The sequence below is a fragment of the Humulus lupulus genome, chromosome 8 (assembly GCF_963169125.1).
Source record: "Humulus lupulus chromosome 8, drHumLupu1.1, whole genome shotgun sequence".
NCBI classification, from domain to species: Eukaryota; Viridiplantae; Streptophyta; class Magnoliopsida; order Rosales; family Cannabaceae; genus Humulus; species Humulus lupulus.
The window spans coordinates 42,953,269-42,980,396 of NC_084800.1; positions in this window are offsets into that span (position 1 = coordinate 42,953,269).

Genomic DNA, 27,128 nt, shown 5'->3' on the forward strand with positions numbered 1-27,128 from the left:
ATGTTGCATATCGAGGTCGAAATCCCAACAATCCGAACTCAGATTTACGACCAAAACTCAAACCACATTCAGCTCGAAGAAACCTTAGACTTGATTGAAGAAAAGAGAGACGAGGCTCAGCTGAGGAACGCTGCCTACCAGAAACGAGCTACCAGGTATTTCAACAAGAGGGTTCGAGATCAAAAGTTAGGTATGGGAGATCTGGTGTTGAGACGCGTATTTTTGGCAACACGAGATCCGACAGCTGGTGTGCTCGGGCCGAATTGGGAAGGACCATACCAGATAGAGTCAGTAATCCAGTCTGGTGTTTACAAGCTAGCAAGATTGGATGGGAGTCTGGTACCGCGAGCATGGAATGGCGAACACCTAAGACCTTACTACCAATAGTATAGGAAAAGTGTTGCTTGTAACCATGATTTTCTATCTATATTAATTTGTCTGCTTTTGAATTCCATCAAATAAAGATCTATTTCGTTCAATATGTTATCTCTTTTTATTTTTGCAATCTCTCTTAATTTAATAACCTATGGTCACACTCATAGGATATTAAGGGGGCATCATGGGTATATATACCATTAGCTTAAAAAATAAAATAACATGCACGAAAAACATACAAGTGTTTGGATATAACCAGATGCGCGAGCTTAGATAGTTTGGACATAACCGAATTATAAAAAACATGCAAGTATTTGGATGTAACCAGATACGCAAGCTTAGATAGTTTGGACATAACCAAATTATCAAAAGATAAAAATGTTTGGATATAACCAAATGTGCGAACTTAACAGGTTTGGAGCAAACCAACTAAAACTAATTGACGATAAGTGGGAACCTAAACCTACTTCGAGATAAGTCGAGATCGAGGCTGGAATATCTTAGAGGAAAATAGTTTCGAACTCATAACCTCGGAGAAATAACCGAGGACAAGAAAAAGTAACTAAGCAATAAGATATAACTAAACCATTCGCATTACATACCATACAAGTACTTTCGGGTTCATGGTTAAAGTAATATCCGACCTTGAAAAATAACGAGATTGGAAGCGGATAATTCGAACAAACGATGCATGAATGTGTCGACTCTCGAGCCTAAATCCAAACTATGTTTGTATGAATAAATAAACATAAACGATTCATTAATATATGCAAAATATTTCGAACCAAGAAATGTAAGGCATATGTATTAATATAAAAAGAAATTGTATCAGCCCTACGGGCATAAATTAAAGTAATTACAAAAATAAGCGGACGCAGCCCCGAGATAAGATTTCCCCGAGATCAGATCCAAGAAGGAGGAGTCTCCTTGGCCTTCTCAGCATCGGCAACACTGGACCCCTCACGACGAATAACATGACTATCCTCCTGAGCACCTTCGGAGGCGGCCTCCCGAGCAGCCTCTTCCGCCTCGAGCTGAGCATTCCACTTATCCAGAAGCTTCGCCTCAAGAGGACCTAAGAAGCTGGTATCCAGGTCTTCGTTGTTGGCCCACATTCTGTACATGGCTGAATCAACCGCCTGGTCCTTCTTCTCCTTATACTCAGCAAGGAGACGAGCCTTCTCGCCCTCAATTATGTCAAAGGTAGCGGCCTGATCTTCTTTGAGCTTTTTATTAGCCTCTTGGAGCTGAGTGTTCTCCTTCTCAAGCTCAGCGAGCCTGGCATTCTCTTTCTTGAGCTCCGCAAGCCTAGTGTTCAGCTTCTCAAGTTCGAACGCTTTGGTCTTAAGCTCCTTTACTCTTGCCTCAAGCTTTTCATTCGCCGCCTTCAGGTCGTCACTCGCTTTGAGTTGAAGATCCTTTCCCTCCTGAGCATAAGACTTGCTCGAGTGGATCTCGTTACTCAACCTATAGTTGAGTTGGGCAGTAAAGGCAAGAGACTGAAAAAAAAAATCGTCCTTAACACCAAGACTGTATAAATATAACCAAAAAGTAGAAGAAAACTCACCGCGGCAGCGAGCTCGATGCTCTTCTCATAAAGGGCAGTGCAGTCTCGGGCATTTTTCAAAACTTTCCATTGAGGAACTTCGAGACTGCTGAAGCTCTGGTCAATCCGGGACATAACATCTGAACACAGCATGGACCCATGGGTTCCAGCCGCGTTGTCAATTACATACTCCTTGACGTGAGTAGAAACTGACAGCTTTTGAGCTCGAGAAGCAGAAGGCTTTCTAAGAGGTGGACCAAGGGATGGCTGGACAGCTACAGGAAGTTGGGCTCGACCATAGTGGAGGCACCAACCTGAGAGGTCAGCGCCACTGCAGAGGCACCGATCTGCGAGGTCGGCGCCGCTGGGGGAGCACCAACCTGTGAAGTCGTCGCCGCGACAGAGCTCGTAACAGGCGGAGCAGGAGGAGGAGTTTTCTCGGACCTCCTGGGGACTTTGGTGGGCCGATCCACCTTTCGCGACCCCTCCCTGGGATGCTTGCTCCTCTTGGCACCACCACTTTCGATGATGTTATCAAGGTCAGAATCCATCTTGTCTGCATAAGTCACGACACAAGGTGAATCATAACAAAAAGAGGGAATAGTATATAAAGTGATTCAGTATCGCATAGATATACGAGGCAATGATAGAAGAAACCTAACTGGAACTCTCCCTCGAGCTTGAGCTTGGGGACCATGAAATTCCCCAATCTTCAGAAAAGGCGGGGGGAGTACCTTCCCTATAGGTGGACGTCAACCTCGAAAGGTCCCTATAATCATTGGTCCCATATTGGACGGCTATCCCGTCCCACACCTCGTTCAGACTATACATGGTGTCATACTTCCCGAGCGAACTATCAAACCTATGAACTCGGTCGTCTACCCAAGTCCAAATTTAGAAGTGGTCCCTATCATCTGGGCATAAAACTAACCTATCGGGTTTGTGTTTTAATAAGGTGGGGGACCACATTCTCGAGCTAAGGATGACTTTACCTTCTTCATCCGAGTCTGAGCTCGAGGCTTCATCGTTAGCCTCGTTCCCCAATGGTGGGCTCCTTCGGCGAGCTGGAGGTGGAGGCCTCACCTCTCTCCTTGGAGGGAGGATGCCTGTGGGAAAAGGCACCTGCTCCCAACGATCATACTTTTTATTGGACCAGTCCGAGGTGGACTGGCCATCTCCCAAAAGCACGCGAGCTTGGAGCTTACTCTCATGTAAGAGGTATGAGAGGGACCTCCTGCCGTAAGGGAGTTGGAGCAGAGTCACTCTATGCTCCTTCATTACGTCGTTGGGAGTAGGACGGTGAAAATTGGCTGGAAAATAAGACACATTGCAACTAAGTACGAACCTACAAATAAAAGTCTCAGCACAGAGATAGAGAAGGTTCGAGTACTTACGAATTCATCTGAATGAGTAGCATCGAGACGGGGACAAGCCATCTGTCCAGAAGAAGGCTTTCTTAAAATCAGGTGGATGATTAGGAAGATCCTCAAACACCTCTTTCTCTTTGGGGTAGCTCGAAAGATAGTAAAAGCCATCTCCTCCCCGAGCTCGGGAGGGGTTGCTTTTCAGACAGAAGAGGTATAGAATCTCCTGTGGTGAAGGTCCTTCCCACTGCAGCTCGTGGTATAGCGACCTCAGGGCAGACAGAACCCTGTAAGAATTGGTGTTGAGCTGGAATGGAGCTAGCCCAACAAAATCTGTGAAGTACTTGAAAAACGACTTCAAAGGCAGTAACGCTCCTGCCTTCATGTGCTCTTGGCTCCAGGCCGCATACCTCAGCTTGGGATTTCCATCTCTCGGGGCGCGGCAGCTTCGCTCACTGGGGGTCGGTGCTCGACACCTTAGGGTGCCTGACAGCCTAAGACCATGGAGAGCCAAGATATCAGTTATCTGGCCTAGTGAGGTAACCGAGCTCTAGTAGTGCTCGGCTTCGAAGAACTCCCTCCTTGGTTGCGAGGTAGAAGGCTCCCCCATGAGCGAGAACTGGAGCTCTCCCGGGCTATAAGCAACGGTCACTTTTAATTTAGGGTCGAGGGGAATCGGCCTGGGTGCAGAATCAGGTTCTGGATAAAGAGCCTCTCGAAGGGTTCTCCTTTTCCTCTCTATAACCTCGTCTGTTTGGCGGCGATAATGAGCTTGAATCTCCTCCTGTTCGCGCGCGAGATCGTACTCGCGAATCAGACGTTGATTCCGAGCAAACAGCGACTCCGGGCTCGGGGTTTTTGGCGAGTAAGGGATTTCCAGCAATGACCCCCACTGTCTTTCCATATTCTGTGACATCTAACGAGAAAGAAAAATGGTGAGGGCCATGCATGCAAGGGTTCAAGAATTACGAGCTTGACAGGATGAGCTTGGAGAATGCTTAAGAATGCAACGAGCTCGAAACTAAGACTCCGATTGAGAGTCAGAATGTGTATTCCACGAGAAAAAGGGGGAGAGTGGACAAATTTTTTTGAAAATCCCAAAAATCAGGGGAAAAAGAGTGGCTGTTATCCAGAAAAGGTAATCTTGGGTATCGTGCGTTCTTTAAAACCAAGGTTTTATACCCGATATCTTGGTGTGCAAGATATGTCTTTTAAAATGTTGAAACCCAGAAAAAAGATACCTGGTTCTACACAAAAATTGGATTTGAAACCATAGATTTAAACCTAGTATGGGAACGTAAACGTAGAAGCCTATCGATCAAAAATTTCCTAGCATATCATACTAAGGAAATATATTAGCGCACTCCCAGAAATAACAAGAACAATATGGACAGAAACTGACATAAGGGAAAATAAAAATTGGACACTTACACAATGATGGCGATTGCAGAGAAATCGTCGACTGAAGGAGAGGCTGCAGATATGAGCTCATGGTCTCGAACAAACTGGCGGTCCTCTGTTTCTTCGGTTGAGAAAACATGCACAAGCAAGAAGGTCTCAGGGAGAGTTTCTGGTTTTGCTTTTGTTCTTTCTTCTGATGAGCGAAAAATAAAAGGAAGACGATGAGTGGGGTCTTATATATATTGATGGAAAAAGGGATATAATCAAAGCCATTGAACAAAACCCTTGAAAAATCCAACGGATAGGGATTAATGATATGATGGTACCAGAAAGGTGGCAGGCGAACGATCATGGGCAGATTTCCAAGGTACTCGAGTACCCTGAATGGGCAATACCCAACTGACGCGAGTCCATTTTCAAGTATGTGACGGTGCAGTTCCCGAAGAAAGTAGTTCAAAAGTTTCCTTCTCATAGGATTCGAACAAATACTTTTGAGGGGGCAAGATGTTACACCCAGATTTCGAGCCATGAAAAGTGTGACCTCGGAAGTTGGATTCATAAGGAATGAATTCGTAAAGTCTGGAATATGTCCGAGATCTAAGCATTGAGCCTGCGAAGCAGAGACGACTTTGAAGATGATAGCCGTGAAATCCTCACAAGCTCGAAAGATAGACCCCGAGGTACATCTGTTCTCGGGATGGCCTCGGATTAGGACACTGAGCCTGATGTGCGTATGAGCTCGAAGTCATATATCCTCGGGAAGATGCTATAGCTTGAAACTCAATAAGAAACCTGGGTGAATGGGGCCTTGGTGATATAGGATAATAACTTTGAATATCCTAGTGAATTACCAATAACAGACGCGGTCTACATTTATTACTGTAAATCCCCTACAATCAAGGGATATTATTTGTTCAGTTATACGCCCCCTGATCTTAAGGGGACGTTTCCTTGTATATCGGATTGCAGGCATTTAATGCCATTTAATTTATTTGCATATACGGAATAACTTCCCGAAATATGTGGGATAGTATTCTGAAATCTTCTCTATAAATAGAGAGGTCATGCACCATTGTAAATGACAGATTTTTTGGTGATCTTGAGAGAAAACTCTGGAGAATTCATCCTTGAAGAATTTTCAGAGGTCATCTTAAGTTTAATAACAAAGACTCGTGGACTAGGTAGATTTAACTTCTGAACCACGTAAAAATCTCGTTTGTATTATCGTATTTTTATTGGCCATTACTGATTATTGTTTTCGTGCTCTTCTTTCACTGTTGACGAAAAGCGGCATCAACAACTAAGAAGTTGAAATACGAGGTTGACCAAATATGTATAATATAATGCACATTATGGGCTCTGGTGCTTCTTTTTTGGAAAATTTACATGTGGTATTGTTTTTTATATTTTATTTCCAAAAGTACTTTGCAACATTCTGGTTGTTTGGTAAAAAAATTTAAAAACAAAAAATAGAAATATTATTTTTATTTTTTGTTTTTTTATTTTTTAAAAATAAAAATATGTTTGGTAACTATTTTTGTTTTTAAAAACAAAAAACAATAAATGTGTTTGATAAATTTTATTTTAATTTTTTTTAACAATATAAAATGAGGTGTTAAAAGAAAAGAATGAAAAAAAAAACGAAAAATGTCGAAAAATAGTTTAAAAGAAATTTGAAAGTGAAAAAAAATTCTATTTTCAAAATTTAATGAATTTTAATTAAAAGTTTTAAAAATAATAAATAAAAATAAAGTTATTAAACACAGTTTTATGTTTAATTATTAAATTTTTAATTAAATAAATAAAAAATTATTTTTTTAAGTGTTATCAAACAACACTATTATATTTACAAAAATACAATTTACTAATACTTTTTTTGTTTTTGTATATCATTGTTTGTGATGCAATTGCAACCTATTTTTTTTTAATTTTATCTTTTGACCAATGTGTAATAAAAGGAATTCTACACATTATTTTTTTAACTAATTCTCTCTCTTTTCTGCGACTTTAAACAATTTTTTCGGCCACATCGCCAGTCATTTGGGCTCAAGCGTTGTACTATTGCGATCTACTCTTCGATGTGGTCATTTTGATATGTGGGAAGCTAGATTTTTTCTCCGTTTCTAGAGAAGATGACCGGAATCAAAAGTAACATTTTCGTTTCTTTTATATTTTGTTAACTAAAAAGTAACCAAACTTTTTGTTCAAAAAATTATAAGTAACCAAACTTTAAACTTAAACAAAATTCAATATACCAACCAATTTCATGGGTTACTGAAAAGTATTTTGTTATTTCATATTTATAAATTACCAGTTATATTCTAAATTAGCCTATTTAAGAGCAATTTCGATAGGTCTTCATATAAACTTATAAAGAAACCAAAGGGGACCTTAAATATCATAAAATAAGTTACATTACAAAAAAAAAAAAACTATACTTATTTTTCTACATCACAACTCATTAGTTTTTGAAATAAATTTGAAGGTTAACAAAATGTATCTTAAATAATAAGATACCATAATATAACTTAAAATAACTAGTTAGTGAATTAAGATGTCTACAAATAAGTTTTGGAGGTAATCAAAATGTATTTGAAATAAACTTGAAGGTTACCAAAATGTATTTTGAATAATAAGATACCATAATATAACCTATAAATAAATAATTGATCTATTAAGATGTCTACAAATAAGTTTTAGAGGTAACCAAAAGTATCTAAAATAATATGATATAAAAATAAAACTTTATATATATATTAAAAATGTATTCAATCGATGTCTTATTGATATTGTAAGGAACCAAAATGTAATCCTTTAGAATCCAGAAAAACACAAAAATTTTGGGAAGTGGGATTTCACAAAATTTTCAAATTTCGGTATACCATGCTGACGTGACACGATATATATGTAAATAAGTTTTTTAAGGTATTTTTTAAATTAATTTACATTACATGTATATTTATGTAAAACGTTTTTTTTTTGGTTTGAGAAACATGAATATATTCAAACGCTGCAAACAGCTACAAACCAGGTTGAAAATCAACAATACTTAGGCAACCAAATCGATAAAGTATCAAAAAGGCAACAATTTAACTGGTTCTTGAGGGCTCTAGTTTTAAAATCATTTTGCTCGTATAAATAAGCCAATCATTAACCATAATTACTCATTATCCATAATTAACAATAATTAACTATAATCACTAACCACATTTTTAAAGGAACAGGGATGGATAAGTCTTGAGATGTTCACAGATTGCCAATCATTGGTAAGGTCTATTAATGGTAATGGAGAATCCCTACTAGAAGCTGATTAGCATGTTTTCGGAGTTAGTAGGTATTATTAGTAGTTTTGCTTATTGTAAGGTTAAATATGTTAGTAGAATGGTTATTACTGTTGCAGGTGGATTGCCAAAAGAGGCTAGAATCTCTACCAAAACTTGCAATTTTCTCCAAAGGGAGGGTTCCCCCTTGTTAGGCATATAACAGAAGCTGATATTCATGAGCTGGATTAGTTACAATCTGTTAGTTTGTTATCAACTGATTCCCTAAATCAGTTAGGCTGTTTTCATTTTCCAAACTAATTTCTGTTATGAACTCTGTAAAGCAACTCTGTATATATTCCATTTTATTCATGATCAATGAACACAAGAAATCATTCAGTCAATTTCTCAACTGGTATCAGATTAGCCAGCGTTTTTCTTCTTCTCTCTCAACGATTCTTGAAGCTCCTCAGTTTTCTTTTCCAAGACCTCGAAAGATTCAGCAATGGCTTCTCACTCTGGCAGTTCATCTCAGACAACCAATTCCGTTCCACAGCTCTCAATTCCGGCGAATATGGTGGCACTCAATCTTCGACTGAACCGAACCAACTATCCCTACTGGCGCTCCCAAGTGCTACCAACAGTTCGTGCCCATGACCTTGAAGGCTTCCTCACAGGAGATCGTCCTCGACCGCCTCTTCATATTCATGATCCAGCCAATCCAAATCATCAAATTCCTAACCCTGAGTTTGCACAATGGCTTCGCCTTGATCAATTCCTGATGAGCTGGTTGTTCAATTCCATTTCAGAAAATATGTTAGGTCACGTTGCATGCTGCACCTCTTCGGCTCATATCTGGTCTGAGCTGAATCAACTCTTCTCAAATCATTCCTGAGCCCGTATTCTCCAGCTTCGAGTCAACCTTCAAATGACCAAGAAAGGCTCTACTCTAGTGGGCGAATACATTCTCAAGATAAGGTGCCTTGCCGATGCTCTAATGGCTGCTGGTCAAGAAATCACTGATGATGAAGTCATCCTGTATATTCTTGGAGGTTTAGGTCCAGAATATGAATCTGTTGTGGTGAACCTTACCTCTCGCACCACTGTCACCTTCTCTGAGCTTCAATTTGTTCTACAGAATCATGAGATGAGACTTGAACAGCAACTAGCTGCTGCAACCGTGGATCTTCAAAATCCATCAACAAACTATGCCTCTTCCAACAAAAGATTTGGCAATTCGTCCTACAACAACTCTTACTCAGGGAGTCATGGACGCGGAGGCACTCACAATCGTGGTCGTAGTGGCCGCACCAATGGTGGCCGTTCATACTACACTTCCAACAACAGACCAATCTGCCAGGTCTGTAGCAAACCCGGACATACTGCACTGAAATGCTATCACCGTTTTGATCTCAGCTATCAGGGTGAAGCATCAAATCCTGGTCCTGAAAATCAATCTGCAGACACTTCTCCTCAAGCTTTGCTTGCCACCCCTGCTGCTATTGCCGATCCAAACTGGTACATGGACAGTGGAGCATCGCATCACATATCTCCAGAAGCAACCAATCTCACCACACCAGCCAGCTACAAAGGCAAGGATAAACTGGTTGTAGGTAATGGTACTAAACTCTCTATTCACCACATAGGAGATTCTTTTATTCCCACTGAACACAGAAATTTGCATCTAAAGAATATACTACATGTACCAAAAATCAAGAAAAATCTTCTCAGCATTTCTAAATTCACTTTGGACAATAATGTAGCTATTGAGTTTACACCTAACGTTTGCTTTGTTAAGGATCTTGCTTCGAAACAGGTACTACTTCAGGGAAAACTTAGACATGGACTGTATCAGCTGCAACATCCCTCTGTCTCCTCAATTCATTCTCCTCAAGCCTACCTCAGTGATACCTCACCATCACAGACCGGTACTCCTGCCACAAATAACTCAATATCTTGTAATTTTTCTTCAACTTCATCTTGTAATTCGTCCTCTCGTGTTGCTGCCTTATGGCACAACAGACTTGGACATCCTTCATTTGTAATTCTATCCAAAATATTAAATAAAATCAATGTTTCATGTTCCAAATCTGCTATCCAATTCTGTGATGCATGTCAGTATGGCAAGAATCATTTAATGCATTTTCCAAGTTCTACATTAAAATCTGTCAAACCATTAGAATTGATTCATTCGAATCTTTGGGGTCCTTCTCCCTACCCCTCTCCTGAAGGATATCATTATTATATTCTTTTTGTAGATGATTTTACCAAATATTCTTGGATATATCCTTTATGCAGCAAGGGAGAAGCTTTTCCTATTTTTCTTCAGTTCAAAACAATGGTTGAAAAACAGTTTGAACTTCATATAAAGAACTTCCAAACAGATTGGGGTGGTGAATTCCGCTCTTTTCAAAAACCACTTCAAAATCTAGGCATTATTTTTAGACATCCTTGTCCACACACTCACCAACAACAAGGAAGAGTTGAACGCAAACATAGACATGTTACCGAAATTGGTCTCACCCTATTAGCTCAAGCCGAATTACCATTGTTCTTTTGGTGGGATGCCTTTGTGTCAGCTGTGTATCTCATAAATAGGTTACCTACTGCCACATGCCAATTCAAAACTCCTTTTGAAAACATGTATCACTATCCTCCTGATTATAATTTTTTAAAAGTCTTTGGGTGTTCATGTTTTCCCTTTCTTAGACCTTACAACAAACACAAGTTTGCATTCAAAACCTCTAAATGTGTCTTCTTAGGATATAGCCCCTTTCACAAAGGGTATAGGTGTCTTCATTCTAGTGGTTGAATCTACATAGCTAGGAGTGTCAACTTCAATGAGTTTTAATTTCCCTACTCCAAACTTTTTCCTTCCACTACTACAGCTTCAACATTCCAAAGTCCCACTGCTCCTTCTTTCATTATACCCAACTCAGTCCCAACACATCATACCAACTCACCAACAATCTCCATTACTGCCTCTCCTTCTTTTAGTTCAGTTGGTACAACTTACTTACCTGAAGTAGCACCTGAAGCAGACGAAGCTATCCCACCTACTGTTACACAGTCAGCTGCTGAAACCTCTAGTTCTACTCACAGTTCACACAGTTTTCCTTCTTCCACTCCTGCTGATGAAGAACAAGTAAATTCTGATGTTATACCTCATGAACAGCCTCCTCTTCCTTCAGGCCATCCAATGCAAACAAGGTCCAAGTCAGGTATCTATAAACCTAAAGTGTATATGGCTACATCACCAATTGAAGCTGTCCCCACTTCAATCAAGGAGGCACTAAAAATACCAGCCTGGAATCACGCTATGATGGCTGAATATACTACTCTCCTGCGAAACAACACATGGGTTCTAATTCCTCCTACAGATGACATGCATATAGTCACTTGCAAATGGGTGTTTCGGGTTAAATACAAGGTTGATGGCTCCTTAGACATATACAAGGCTCGGCTGGTGGCAAAAGGTTTCCAACAAACACCAGGACTCAATTTTTCAGACACATACAGCCCTGTTGTGAAAGCTTCTACCATCAGAGTAATTTTTTCGCTTGCTGTCACCGATGGTTGGGACATTCAGCAAATTGATGTAAATAATGCATTTCTCAATGGTGTTCTTCATGAAAGAGTCTACATGAAACAACCCACTGGCTTCATCAACTCCGAGTTTCCACATCATGTTTGCTTGCTCAAGAAAGCGATCTATGGTCTCAAACAAGCACCTAGAGCTTGGTTTGAATAGCTCAAACAAACTTTGCTCAGTTGGGGTTTCAAATGTTCTACATCAGATTCTTCTTTGTTTTACAAAAACAAGTTGGATGCTTCCTTGTATGTTCTTGTCTATGTGGACGATATTCTCATCACCGGACCCAACAATGCTCTTATTGCTGCTTTAATCAAACAACTTCACAGTCGGTTTGCTCTCAAATCTCTTGGCTCGGTTCACTACTTTTTGGGTTTTGAAGCCACAAGAACTTCTTCTGGTATATATCTTACTCAGTCAAAATATGCTACTGAATTACTCCAGAAAACCAGTTTTCGTACAGCCAAAGAAGTTCCAACACCCATGATACTTGGCAACAAACTATGCCTTGGTGACAGTCAACTCTTTGACAATCCACAAGTGTATCGAAGTGTCATTGGTGCACTTCAATACCTTACTTTAACCAGGCCCGATATCTCATTCTCAGTTAATAAACTCAGCCAGTTTCTCAAGTCTCCAACAGTAAATCATTGGAATGCATGTAAAAGAGTTCTTCGCTACATCAGAGGCACAATACATCTTGGCTTACATTTTTCTCCACAATCTGTCATGACATTAGAAGCTTATTCCGATGCCGATTGGGCTTCTAACTTGGATGACCGTAAGTACACAAGTGGCTTCTGTCTTTTTCTCGGAGGAAACCTCATCAATTGGGGATTTAAAAAGCAGCAAGCAGTCGCCCGTTCCAGCATTGAGTCAGAGTATCGCGCTCTTGCCTCTGCTGCCACTGAATTAGTATGGCTACACTCACTGCTCTCTGAAATCGGCATTCAAGCTTCTCATATAACACCTCTTTTATGGTGTGACAATCAAGGTGCTCAAGCATTGGCCCTCAATTCGGTTTTTCACTCACGAACGAAACACATCAAAATTGATGTTCACTATGTTCGACAACTTATCTGTGACAGAAAGCTTGAAGTTCGATATGTGCCTTCCACTGAACAACCAGCTGATCTTTTTACCAAGCCTATATCCTCTCCTCAGTTTGAGTTTCTTTGTCACAAGCTGCACTTAGTTTACTCTAATCCCAGCTTGAGGGGGGCTGTTAGGCATATAATAGAAGCTGATATTCATGAGCTGGATTAGTTACAACCTGTTAGTTTGTTATCAACTGATTCCCTAAATCAGTTAGGCTGTTTTCATTTTCCAAACTAATTTCTGTTATGAACTCTGTAAAGCAACTCTGTATATATTCCATTTTATTCAAGATCAATGAACACAAGAAATCATTCAGTCAATTTCTCAACTCCCCTTATGGTGCCCATCTTTGGCTAGTTAATGAACATTTTCGTTCTTTCAACAAAATAAAATTACTCATCCAGACAGTGGACACAATATTTGTACAATTGGAATGTGATGAACTATATTTATTAATCCAATAAACAAGAATATTAAAAAATACATAAAAATTTAATTAGCTAAGAAGAGAAGCATATTGATAGATACTAGTTAATTTGTTTGAAAACATACAAATATACATTAGGAAAACATGGTAGAACTTTATGCTTTCTTTATTTTTATTAATATCTAATTTATTAGTAGGTTAAGAGAAACAAGATCTAACTAAGGGAGACTATATATTTATAGAGTAATGGAATGTGCACACAAAATATGTACCAAAATATTACATACAGTGATATAATAATTTTTGTGTGTAATATTTTGGTGTATATTTTGTGTGCACGTATCATTACTCATATTAATTTATATAAGTTGACTCTTGGTTTGTATTCCTCATCTGAAAAGAATGAGAGAAAATATATTTTTTAATATATAGTTATATATAGACGAGAACTAGTTGTATAGCGGGGTTATGGTATAGCTAGGGTAAGAGAAAGAGGTGCACCCTGTGGCTACATAAACCTATGACTAACTGATCAACATAATATAACTATAGGGTACCACTGTAATAGTGATTATTTTTAATAACTAGCCATAGGTATTTAGTGATTGTTTTTAATAACTACTCAAATGTAATTTTAGTATTTTCGGTACATGAATAAGTTGTAATTTTTTTACATGATAGTATATCATGTAGCTACAGGAGACCTCTCACAAATTTTCAGAAAATTTCGGATAATTGAGGATGTCAAAATTATGATTCAAATATCATGTTGCACGCACATTTACATTTTGAAATAAGCATGCATACCCCAAGCTGTTTGAATCCTGATTATAACAACCTAAATTATTCATAATTTCATAAAAAAAAATGTGGAAAATCCCCAATAACTATATTATATACCATTGTGTAAATAAATAAAATTATAACTTATTTATGTACTAAAAATATTTAAATAACTGTAGATGGCGCCCGATTCCAAATAAGCGGAACGCTTCCCGCAAGTAATTTTAAAATAATAAAACTATAATGTAGTTATTTCAATGGAAAAGTGGTACAACTGAATGTTCTTATCTGACAAATGTTGTATAGGTGGCTGATCCACTAGATATTAAATAATGAATTGGAAACTTGGGATAAACGATTTTAGTTATCGGTTGCAATAATTTTTATTAAAATTTTTGTTTAGATAGGGGATATATAGATATTTTATTTATTCTTGAAGTGGTTAAAAAGTAATTTCAAATTTCTGATTATGCAGGAATACATGACATAAGCATACAATGTTAAGGAGAATTACACATTATTTACATGTCACACCACCAAGATTTAAAATATTTTACACAATTGTTGCACTATGATTCACAATAATTTTTTCTTTTTGGTACTAGAATGCATGCCTTAGAAATGTGACATTACCTTTTAGGCTGGCATGGGAAGTTTTTTATTAGCCATTTCTTATGACTTTTTATTCTTTATTGAAATACATGTGTTAATTTAATGATTAGATAATTATATATCTATATAAACAATATTTTAATTTAAAAAAATTTCCTTTGTAACAACGTATGTAATATATTTAAGAAATATAAAATGTTTGAAATTTAAGAATGTTTTATAAAAGCATTGTCTCACATTAAATATTAGACTAAGTAATACAACATCCACCGTGGTGAAGAAATATTTAGTAGAAGTGTAGATAATAAAGTAACCAAAATGAATTTGGGCAATATACCAAGTGTTATGATAGTGTTTTCGATCGACGATGGAGACAATGGTATGTTTTTTGAATGAATTCAAGTGTCGTACATGAACGGTTGATCTTTTCTTGACGTGACCACAACATCGGTATCAATAAAAAAAAGGTTCGGTGAGCGTAGGATTGGACCTTCAAAGAGTTCACATATGCTTACTAGTTGATTGTGCACAACATCCTCATAGATGACATATAGTCCCACCTCATTATCGGTGTAGACTTTTCCATTAATGTACCTAACACTTGAAATTCCTATGTTGTAAACGTTATTTCTTTGAACTGATACTTTATAATATTTTATTGGAGATAGTGTTCTAATAGGGATAATCACCACATGGTCCTCTTTCATCTGAATATCATTACCTCTGTTGTGGAGCACATCAGTTTCGTATCGTATGACCACGATGTCGTCATTATAATGAACACACTTCACTTTGGATATATAATAAGAAAGTCTTAGTTGATGTGTAGTGCACGATCAAAGATTAAACAAATGCAAAAAATTATTTGTGCAATAGATGCCATCAATCCCACTTGTATTCAGTGCCCTATAATGATAGACATAAGTTGTTTGAATAAGTATATGAGTATTTATTTATATTAGTGGGCCTAAGGTAGTGGTAATGAAATTAATTATGTTAAAATAAATTATCTATAATAATCATGCAATGTGATATCACCCTCATAGTTTTCGACATGAGTAGCCATGATGTCCCCAACCTCTACCCTTGTTGTTAGGAACCAATTATCACAACAGATGTTAATATAGAGCAAACATTTACTCTAAGCAAATCCACAACATGTCATACCCAGTGTTTGATAATCAAGGGCTCAAGCCCTACACTCGGTGCTTGTGTCAGTTTTCTTATCTCAAGTATTGAGCGATAAGGTAAAGCGACAGAGAGCACGATCCTTTCCTCCTGAGCCTTACGGTATCCCTAGTCAGAACATATTAACGGATATCCATCAAGAACTAAACCAATTAAGAGCTTCAAGATTGAGTCCTAGCCTCCGGGACCTCGAATTCTACTAAATTGGGTAGTAGAACATAGAGCACGATCCTTTCCTCCAGAGCCTTACGGTATCCCTAGTCACAACATATTAACGGATATCCATCAAGAACTAAACCAATTAAGAGCTTCAAGATTGAGTCCTAGCCTCCGGGACCTCGAATTCTACTAAACTGGGTAGTAGAATCATTCCTGAGCCCTTAGTTTTGGTCCCACTCACCAAGCACATATAATTATAGATATACCCTCAGCGAGTCAAAATTACAAAAATGTCATTTTTAACAGAAGCAAGCCTATAAGCACATTTAAACATGCATAAACAGTCATATCATGATATAACTCATATAATTCACATATATAATCACAATTATATCATATTAACACATAAACATCCAATTATGTCCTTTTGACCCAGTAATCAAGGCACTAAACCTTATTAGCAAATTTGAGACGTTATAGTTGAGTACTCCTTACGAGTCGACTGTTAAACACCTCCCACCCTTCTCGCCATTGTTTTAGAAACTCCAACACCAAGCTTCCATATGACTAGAGGATTAACAAAGGAGACAACAAAGCACATCTCTGAAGTTTTCCTTGGGTTTATGGGTGAATAGGAAGATACTAGAAACAATTTTTTGGGTTTTAAATTACCATTAACAAGTGTAACCAGTTGAGAGTAAAGAACATGCATTATTCAACAAAAACTACCCCTACTCTTGTAGCCTGTTAACCGTCTGTCAATGTCAGTTAAAATTTTTCTCCCAAGAAAACACCCTAGCCACATGATCTAGCACTTAAGGACCCATTTATAAACAATGGTCAGGATACAAACTTCATAAACTCTTCCCATCCATTAGATCAAAGGAAACATAGTCAACGACCACAATTTGCAAACGACATGCGTCTCGAATCTGTACCAGGCAGGACTAAATCGGGGTTCGCTATAGACTTATATATATAATGAGAAATTCTATAGTAGGGGTGTTTCTGTTTTCGACATGTAGAGAAATTATAACTCAATTTTTTTTATATGACGTTTTGCATTGTACTTATAGCAGACATCTCACTAGTTTTCGAGAAATTTTGAATAATTTATGATACCAAAACCAAGGTTCAACAGTCAATTGCACGAGGATTTTTTTTTATACGCATGCAACTAACCATTTTGAATTCTAGTTTTTGAAATTGTAAAGTATTTTGAATTTTTTGAAAACTAGTGGGGTGCCTACTATAATTACAATATACTTCATCATATAAAAAAATTAGGTTATAATTTCTACACATACCTGTTATCCCCAAAATTGCAGTTCGATGACGTGGCAATCATAAGTGACAAGTGGAAATGCATGATCAGTAAATGGCACATTAATAGTCAATAAATGTGTTAGCTCTTTGGAGTTGTGATAAAGTGATCTGATTGATCTGATAGAATTTATGTTCTACCGGTGAAGATTTTTGACTGACCAGTCAAGTGTTTTGCTAGACTAGAGATGTGTCATGATAGACCAAAGAAGTGTCATGCTAGACCAGAGATGTGCCATGTTAGACCAGAGATGTGTCATGTTAGACCAGAGAAGTGCCATGCAAGACCAGAGATGTGCCATGTTAGACCAGAGATGTGTCATGTTAGACTGGTGGAGTGCATGGCCGACCAGTGAGGTGTTTGGCCGACCAGTGGAGTGCATGGCCGACCGGTGAGGTGTTTGGCCGACCAGTGGAGTACATGGCTGACCAGTGAGGTGTTTGACCGACCGGTGGAGTGCATGGTCGACTAGTGAAGTATTTGGCCGACCGGTGGAGTGCATGGCCGACTAGTGAAGTATTTGGCTGACCGGTGGAGTGCATGGCCGACCAGTCAGCTGTTTTGGCCGACCAGTCGAGTACTTTGGCCGACCAGTCTTTCTTCAAGGAGTGAAGTTGGCCGACTAGACACATCATCGTTATGCAAGTGAAGTTCCAATAATGACTTCGGCTAGAATTAGTCGTACCTACACAGGAATCTCTCAGTTTATCCCAAAGAAGTCGCATATTGTTGTATTTTAAATGTTATTATTAATTAAATATTGTGAGAGTAACATAAATAACCCAGTCAAAGGAAATATCTGGTGTACGATCCATGAGCCTATAAATAAATGGCTCATGGCATCATTTTGGGGGATCTGATCTTTTGAGACTGAGAAAAACTCTCTACTTTTTAGACGTTGGGACTGGTACTTGGGGCATTCTAGGGGTATTTTCTAAGAGAGCTTAGAGAGAGAAAGCTTGTATTCTTTAGAGAGAGAAACTCTGTATTTTTCTACTTACACTTGATAAACTCAGTTGACACAAGTTCATCTGATCTTAAGTGTAGATCTATATATCGGAACTCCAAGTGGATTAGGCTATTACCAATAAATTGGGGCTGAACCACTATAAAATTCTCAGTGTCGTATTTTTTCTTGAAGGTTTACTGTAGTTTTGACGTCTATTTGTTGTTGGCCAAAATCGTGGTCAACATTTTGGTGCTTTCATTGAGAGCCTGAAGAGAAGAAACACACGACTATCGTATCAAGATGGCGCCAAAGAATACCAGTGTGGCATGCAAAAATTCAGGCACGTCAAAAGAGCCTGCTAGATCAGAAGGTCCTGGACCGCAGAACCCAGAGACCGAGCCCAGGGTTTTTCTCGAGAAGACCACTCCAGAAGTTGAACAACTCCAGGAAGCAATAGGCGCTTTCCAAGAGGAGATGATGCAATTCAATGCTCGGCAGGAGTCTTTCGCTGAAGAGATGGCTAGGCAGAGAGCTGCGTTAGAGCAGCAAAGGCGCGATATGGAGGCCAGAAGCAAAGAGCTCAGACAGTGACAAGAGGAGGCCAACCGAAGACATCGCGATGCAGTTACTCTAGAAGCGGCTACCCAATTGGGCCAGGCCAATGCTCAAGTCGTGGCACAAGCAACCACCCAGGGAGCAAGAAATAATAATGCTGGTCGGAGGACCACTGACAGAGCCAATTCTCGGGGACCGAACAAAAGCAGGAATAACCCCCCTGGTCGGGAAGATGACGGAGACCGCTCTAGAACTGCATCAACACAGAGGGAGAACTCTAGAACTCCCTCCAGGAGCCACCGATCAGAAACTTCTAGATCAGAGAGTCACCGATCGGGTAGTAAAAATACTCCACCCAGGCAGGATCGGACCAGGACTCCTCGAGATAAGAGGACTTCACAGTTCAAAGATGGGCATGGTCATGATGAGGTTGATGGTCATCACATCGATCAGTCAAAGGATAAAGAAGACAACAACCCACAAGGAGGAAAAGACTGCCCGGGACGTACCGAAAAGCCTCCACTGCACCCTGGCCAGTAGCGTAGTGGGAGAGAGCAAGTCCCGCGTAGTAAGCCCTCTGAAAAATCGAAGAGTACGGTGTTCGATCGGGCAGGAGAGCATGCTTCCCGGAAGGATCTAAGGGACGTTATCACCAACAAGAGGAGGACCGTCTCGGTCGAAGGGCAAAATCTGAACTGCCCTGCCAGTCAAGTAGAAATACTTGACGGCAGTGCACCAAATGGTAGTGCCCGACCAGGCGGTCAAGACCTTGGAACTTCGTCAGTTGCACCAGCCATCCAAGCCCAGCTTGACGTGCTAACGGCTGCAGTGCAAGGTTTGTCAAATTGACCTTCCGGGATGGATGCGATAGACCACCGAAGTGGCAGCCCATTTTGTGCCCGGATTAGAGCAGTTCAGCCGCCGGCAAAATATAAAGCACCGGTTCTGCCAGTTTATACAGAAAAGGCAGATCCCATTAGACATGTTGGGAAATTAGAGGACCAGATGGAACTGCTCGGGGTAAGTGACGATTATCGGTGTAGAGTTTTCCGGACTACTTTGTCAGATACCGCCCAAGAATGGTATTGGAAGTTTAAGCCGAACTCCATTACCTCTTGGGAAGCATTCAGGAAGGAGTTTTGTAGACAATTCAACATTCCCTGGACTCCACCAGTTTATGCCAACCACTTGGCAGATATCAAACAAGGAAAAGATGAGTCTTTAAAGAATTATATACAGAGATTCATGAGAGAAGCCAATAGAGCAACTGCTGTAGGAGACGAGGGGAAGATGGTTGCCATATCCGCTGGGCTAACTTATTGGAGCCCTTTGTGGGATAGTATACATAGAAATCCAATTTCAACACTTCAACAATTTCTTGACCGAGCAGACAAGTATATGAAATTGGATGATGCAATCGAGAAAGAGGAGAATGACATAAATAATCCGGGCAGATCAACTGACCCTCCTAAGAATGATGGAAGGAAACGTGGAAATAACGGGTCTGACCACCATGAGTAAAAGAAAGCAAATGTGAGTTCAAACGAAAAGCCAACCAAGTATGAGTCTCAGTTCACTAATTACACCACTCTCTCAACCAGCCGAGCGGAAATATATCTTGCTAGTCATGAAGAGGTTCCCTACAAGAAACCTCCACCCATCAGGAAAGAGATGGGGAAGAGACATATGAATAAGTTTTGTCGTTTCCATGGAGATTATGGTCACGACACGAATGAATGCAATCACCTCAAGGACGAGATAGAGTTACTTCTCCGATCGGGCAAGTTGAGAAAGTACCGGGCAGAGACACCCCAAGGAGAAGGAGGCAGCAACAATCTTGGGTTCAAGCGACAAAGATCTCCACCCTTGCAGCCCGGACCTGTGGACTTTACCTTAGACACTATATGTGGAGGTCCACACTTGGCTGAGGATAGCAACAAAGTAAGGGAAAGGTATGCTGACCGGGAGTGCTAGGATCAGGAGCCACTGGAACGGCGAGCGTCTGTGAATATATTATTTCTAAATACCGCTTTCAGAGTGGTAGTTTAATTTCAAGTTGTTTAACTTGTCATTTAAATTTGGTTTATGAGTTGGTTATTTGCTGACCAGTCATGTATTTTTGAACAACTTTTGTTGTTGAAGATTCGTTATTAGACACGTTTTGTCCTTTTTAATTTACAAGTAATAAAAGAGACTACGCGCAGCTGGTCGATTCTTGCTACAAATGTGCATGTGTGTTAATTATTCGAACAGTGTTCAAATGGTCGGTAAAATCGGACAGTGTTCAACTGGTCGATACGTTCAAGCAGTTTTCAACTGCTCGAATATTTTCAATACATTCTATGTGTTTCACGAGTAATAAACTGCTCGAACAAATTCGGTCAAGTAGCAAGTGACCCAGGATCTTTCAACCCTCGATCGATTGGGGGGCACATGGGGTATGCTGGTATATAATTTAACATAGGCAATAAGAGCATGAGTAAACATATTTGTTTTTAGGATGACTTGTAAAATTTTGAAGTAAAAAAAGGCCACTAAGCTAACTTGTTTGACAAAGCTTAAGTAACTTGGAATTTTTCAAAATTTCAAGTTAGAAGCAAATATTCGTGTGACAATAAACATTTTTTATCCCCAAAAATTGGAAATGATGAGTGGCATGGATTAGTTAGGTGATCTGGCTTAGCAGTAGCCCAATCAAGCCAAATACACCCAAGGAGAATACTTGGGCTAAGAGATTCGGTCGGACCTTAGTCCGAGGAGGGGCACAAGTGATGTGCTCGGACCTTGGTCCGAGGAAGGCACTCCAAGAGGTTCGATCGGACCATGATCCAAGGAGAAGCCCCATGAGGTGTGGCTCGGACTTAGTCCGAGGAGAGCCTGGGGAAAGTGCACAAGAAGTCCGGTTGGACCATGATCCGAGGAGAAGCCCCATGAGGTGTGGCTCAGACCTTGGTCCGAGGAGAGCTTAGGAAAGTGTGGCTCAGACCATGATTCGAGGAGAACCAATGCATGTGTTTGGACCATGGTCCGAGGAGAGCCAATGCATGTGTTCGGACCTTGATCCGAGGAGAGCCAAGGAGAATGTGGCTCGGACCTTGGTCCGAGGGGAGTCCAAGGGGTATGGTCCATATGCATGTGTTCAGCATGCATATGTCCGACCAGCACTTGTATGTATCCATACATGTGTTCGACCAGACTACGTCAACTTCCCAGAAACGGCTTCAGCAAGAATCGGTCTGGGCATCGCGGGAATCTCTCATTCCTCACTCAAATTGAGGAATCTGTTGTATTTTGAATATTTTGTGTAATTTAAATATAATATAAATAATAGAATATCCTGATACTAGGGGGATATCAGTTTAGGATCCCAAGCCTATAAATAAAGGGTTAATGGGATGACTTTTTGGCAATTTGAGATTTGGTCTGAGTTTTAGAGAGAGAAAGTGCGTTTTCCTTGAGAGAGAACCCCTTTTGTATTCCTGAAAATTTACACTTAAGAAACTCAGTTGACACTGGTTCATCTGATCTTGAGTGTAGATAAAGTAATAAAATCTCTAAGTGGATTAGGCTATTACCGACTGAACGGGGCTGAACCACTATAAAATCTTGTGTGTTATTTACTTTTCTTGATTAAACTGTCTGTGTCATTTAAATTCTCTTGAAGGTTTGTCGTTATTGACGTTCTCACGTCGTTGGCTAAAAACACAGTCAACAACATTATTCTCATAAAATGTTAGAGCAATAAGGGTGTGAGAAAGTATACTTAGTATGGAAGTATGAAATGTCTAGAATTTCTAAGTTAGAAAACTAAGTACTCATGCGAAAATATAAGGCATACATTAGAGTGACTTTACTATTCACAAAAAACTTATAACTTTTTGAGTCTAAAAAGACTTAGAATGTTTCAAGTTAACAAATAAAAGTAAAGTATAATTGCATGAACCATAAAGATTTTGTACAAACCTGAGGACATAAGGGCATGCATCCGAGTGGTTAGGCTGTGGTGTCCGAGTAGCCAGGTGCGCAGCGAAGCGGCTATGCATGTCCAAGTGGTTAGAGACGTGTCTGAGTGGTGAGGCTACATGTGTCCGAGCGGCAGCGTGCGTGACTGAGCAGTTGCATGCGTCCGAGCGGCTGGGTGCTGATCCGAGTAGATGGCGTGCATCCGAGGAGCCAGGCAACAAGAGGTGTCCGAGTGGATTTGGTGCGTGTCCGGTCGACTGGGAGATGGTTGTAATGACCCAAATTTACTAATAAGGCTTGGGGCCTTGATTAGTGTGCCTGGAGGGCAATAATTGTTATACTGTATTAATTTATGTGAATTTAATGAATATGTGGATAGAATGCATGTTTAGGTGATTAAATATGCATGTGGGCCCCATTTGGCTGTCAGGGGCATAACTGTATATAAATGTGATTAATTTTTGAGACCACATTATTATGTGGATATATTTGTGATCTATAAATCGAGACAATCCTAGTGAGAGAGCCAGCGAAAAGTCTTGGCGGGGATTTATACCTGGCTTAGGGCGAGCCTGGGGGTATAAATAGGAATTTAGAGAATATATTGGGATCTACTTTGATATTGGAGAATATAACTGATGATTAGCTAAGTGTTGGGAGGTAAGCGGTAAATATTGGAGACACTTGAGGAATTAGCGGGAATTGGGTGAAAAGACCAAAATACCCCTAGGTAGATTTAAAGACTTAGGATTTATGGCAGGGTATTGTGGTCATTTGGCATATAAGGGATAGGAATAACTTAGGTTTTATGCCTTAGTGGGAAGAGTAGAAAGGGCTGGAAATGTTCTGAAGGAAAGAAAAGAAAGGAAAAGAAGGAAAGAAAAAGGGAAAGAAAGGCAGGGTCGGTTTGGCATTTCTCCACCTGTTTTTGAGGTCTTTTGGAGCAGAAACTCAGGAGGAGTTTGGGCAGGAGCTAAAGACTAGAATCCTTGTGTTAGCTTGAGAAATTGGCAAAGAAATTCATCCACTTGAGGTAAGACTTTGAGGTTTTCTTAAGTTTTTGATGTTGGTGTTGAGCCAGTTTTCTAAGCAAGGTTCTGTGGGAAACTTAGGGAGTTGAAGCTGGGAATTTGAGGAGGTGAAGGCTAAGCAAAGGTGGAGGATAACCTCAGCCAAGTTCATTCATCAGAGGTAAGGAACTTTAGTTTCAAGCTTTGTGATTTCTATGGTTCTGGCTGAGTTTATGAGTTTTAGGTTCAGTTATGGTGAAATCTTGGATTAAGGATGCATGTGGTTGAGTTGTGTATGGTTGGGATGCCTGGGATGAGTTAGACATGTTAGTAGGCTTGTTTTTAAGTTTGGGTAAAGTTTGGATGAGTTTTGGTCAAGTTTGGCTCGGGGAAAGTCGAAGGAAAAAATGGCAGGTTTTGCTGTTCTGTGACTAGTGCTACAGTGCTAGCCTTTGGGCGCTGTAGCGCTAGGCCAAGTGTTCTGGGCGAGTTGGGCTCTATTTGTAGCACTGTAGCGCCCTCGTTAGAGCGTTGTAGCGCTACCCTGTTTCCAGAAATATGTTTTTGAGTTATTTTCAAGGGTTTTTGCCCGGGGGTTCGGGGTTCAATTCCACCACCTTGTTTGGTGGAATTGGGGCTTCCCGAGGGCTCGGGATTGGTCTCGAGGTTAGGTTTTGAACTTGAGGTTTGGTGATGATTCTGATCTATGGCTGTGACTGGGTGTATGCTAGGGCTCAAGAGGGATCGTGCTCGAGGATCAAGTGAACAGAGCTAGGGAATCTAAGGTAAGAAAACTCTTGTTCCCATAGAGCTTGTATGCGGGGCTGCGCCCAATGTGTTTGAATTGCAGGGCGTAGCCCTTTGATTGAATTGGTTAGTATTCAATATATGTTTATTATGCTATGAATGAAATTATGTGATTGATCGGCAAGAGCCGGGAACAATGTAGGCTGAGGTCGGCAGGGGCCGGGAACTGCAAAAGGCCGGAAACGGCGTCAGGCACGTTGAGTGCAAGGCCGAGTATGGCAAGGGGCTGGGAGCAGCGTTGAGCACGTAGGGTGTGAGTTGCTAGGGCGAGTCCCTAAAGGATACCTGGGATATCCTCACGGTGTGGACCGCGAACCCAGGGCCTGGTAAAGCGCTTGGGTTGGCTAGGCCGTATGTGTTTAGCCTATTGATGGCCAGTTTATATACTTGGTGTATGTTTTGCATATGTTATCTGTTTGTGGGTTTTCTTGCTGGGCTTCGGCTCACAGATGCTCTGTGGTGCAGGTAAAGGCAAGGAGAAAGCCAACCAACCATGAGTGTAGCAGGCATGAAGCGGTGTGTACGTGTTTGGCCTGCCTAGCTACCACAGCCAATGGATTTTGGGAGATGATTGTAAATAAACCTAGATTTTGTTGTTTAGTCGACTCAGTTCAATTTATATGTTGTAAATGTTTCTAAACTGTATTTTGGGATCCCAAGTGTTAAACTTTTATGATTTTCAATGAAATAGAGTTATTTCTAAAGTTTTCCTCTGTTTATGGCTTAATTACACTATTTGACCTAAAACCTCGATTAGCGAGTTAAATGGACATTTTTAAACTCACTTAGTAATGACTCTAAGGAAGTAGGGCGTACAACTTGGTATCAGAGCGAGCCAAGGTTATTGGTTCTGGAGATTGACCGAACATGTACGCTCGCTGTCAATGACAAGCTCGACTTAGGGTTGGTTGGTATGATTGACTGATATGTTTGAATATGTGTTTGAATGCCCTGTTTGCATGCTTATTTTATTTAGAGCATGATGAATGAGTTAACATATGCATGATGCCAGGGCATGGCCCGTTGTGTGTTATATGCTATATGAGTTACTGTTTGTGGATGACTGATGTGTTTGGGAGGTGGTTTTGGATGTTGTTATCATGCCTGATGAGCGGCATCATTGGTTGCAGGCATATTTGTTGAGATGCCTCGACAATCAGCTAGACTCTGCGACAGTAGGGCCGAGGATGACAACCAAGGTCAAGACCCTCCACCTTCCCCACAAAATTGGCAAGAGATGTTTGCCGAGATGGAAGAAAGACTGCAGCAAACAGAGGAAGAGTTGCGACAATTGAGGAAGCAGACCCCACCTTAGGTCACTGGGCTACCAGTTCAGCAGGTTGCAGCGCCAGTGCCGGTTCAACCTGTTATGGAGAACATGTGGGAACCTTTGTATGAGAGGTTCAGGAAACAGCATCCTCCCACCTTTGAGGGTGGATCAGGCCCACTACGGGCAGAGTAGTGGATGAATATGGCTTCCTCAATTCTGGATTTTATGAGAGTTTAGGGGAATGAGAGGGTAGCTTGTGATAGCTACATGTTTAGAGAGGATGCCCGCATTTGGTGGGACGTGGTGGTTCAGAGAAGGGATGTATCAGTTATGACTTGGGAAGAGTTTAGAAACTTATTTAACGAGAAGTATTATAGTGTGGCAGTTTGAGCTGCGAATGTTGATGAGTTTATCGACCTGACTCAGAATCGATCGATAGTGACAGAGGATGCTATAAGGTTTAACAGACTGGCGAAGTTTGCGCCAGATTTAGTGTCGACTGATGCGGCAAGAAGGGAGAGGTTTGTGCGGGGGTTGAATGTTATGATCACCCGCGATGTGAATATTACCTTAGATCCAGAGACTACTACTTATGGCAAGGTAGTGAACAAGGCCCTTACTGCTGAGAGGGTCGAAGATCAGATTTGGAAGGAAAGCACTGTTAGGCGTGATGCCAAGAGGACAATGCCTCCTTTTGTTGGATTCAGTCGTGGTGGTGGTTCTAGTGAGCAGAAGAGGAAGGCCCCAGATTCCTTTGTTCCTCCCAGTTCAGATAGGAGGGCACGGGGTGCTTCCATTGGTCGTCAGGGTGGCAGTGACAACTGGAGGAGTTTTCCAGTGTGTCCGCTGTGCAAGCGATGACACCAGGGTGAGTGCAGGATCAGGGTCTGCTTTGTTTGTGGGAGTGCTAGTCATCTAAAGAGGGATTGCCCTCAAGTCAAGAAGGAGGAGAAGAAGCAGAGTGACCGTCTTGGTCCTGCCAGAGTATTTACTTTGACACAGACAGAGGTGGAGGCAGCCCCTCAGTTGTGACAGGTCAAATCTCTAGTGCTGGTTCTCTGTATACTTCATTGTTTGATTTAGGGGCTACTCATTCATTTGTATCTGCTAGAGTGATAGATCCGCTTTGTAGACCTAGTGGTGTGTATGCTAGGGGATTTCAGACTTTGTTGCCAACATGAGAGCTGGTAGTCTCTAGGAAGTGGATTAGAGCATTACCGGTAGAGGTAGATGGTAGGGAATTGTCTGTTGATTTGATTGAGTTAGAGATGAATGATTTTGATATGATTTTAGGAATGGATTGGTTATCAAAGTATGGGGCAACGATTGACTGCAAGCGCAGAATGGTGACTTTTGAACTAGAAAGGGATGTACCCTTTGTGTTTGTGGGGACAGTTAGTGGACCGCGAGACCTGATGCAGGAAGCATAGGATTCCTAGCGAGCG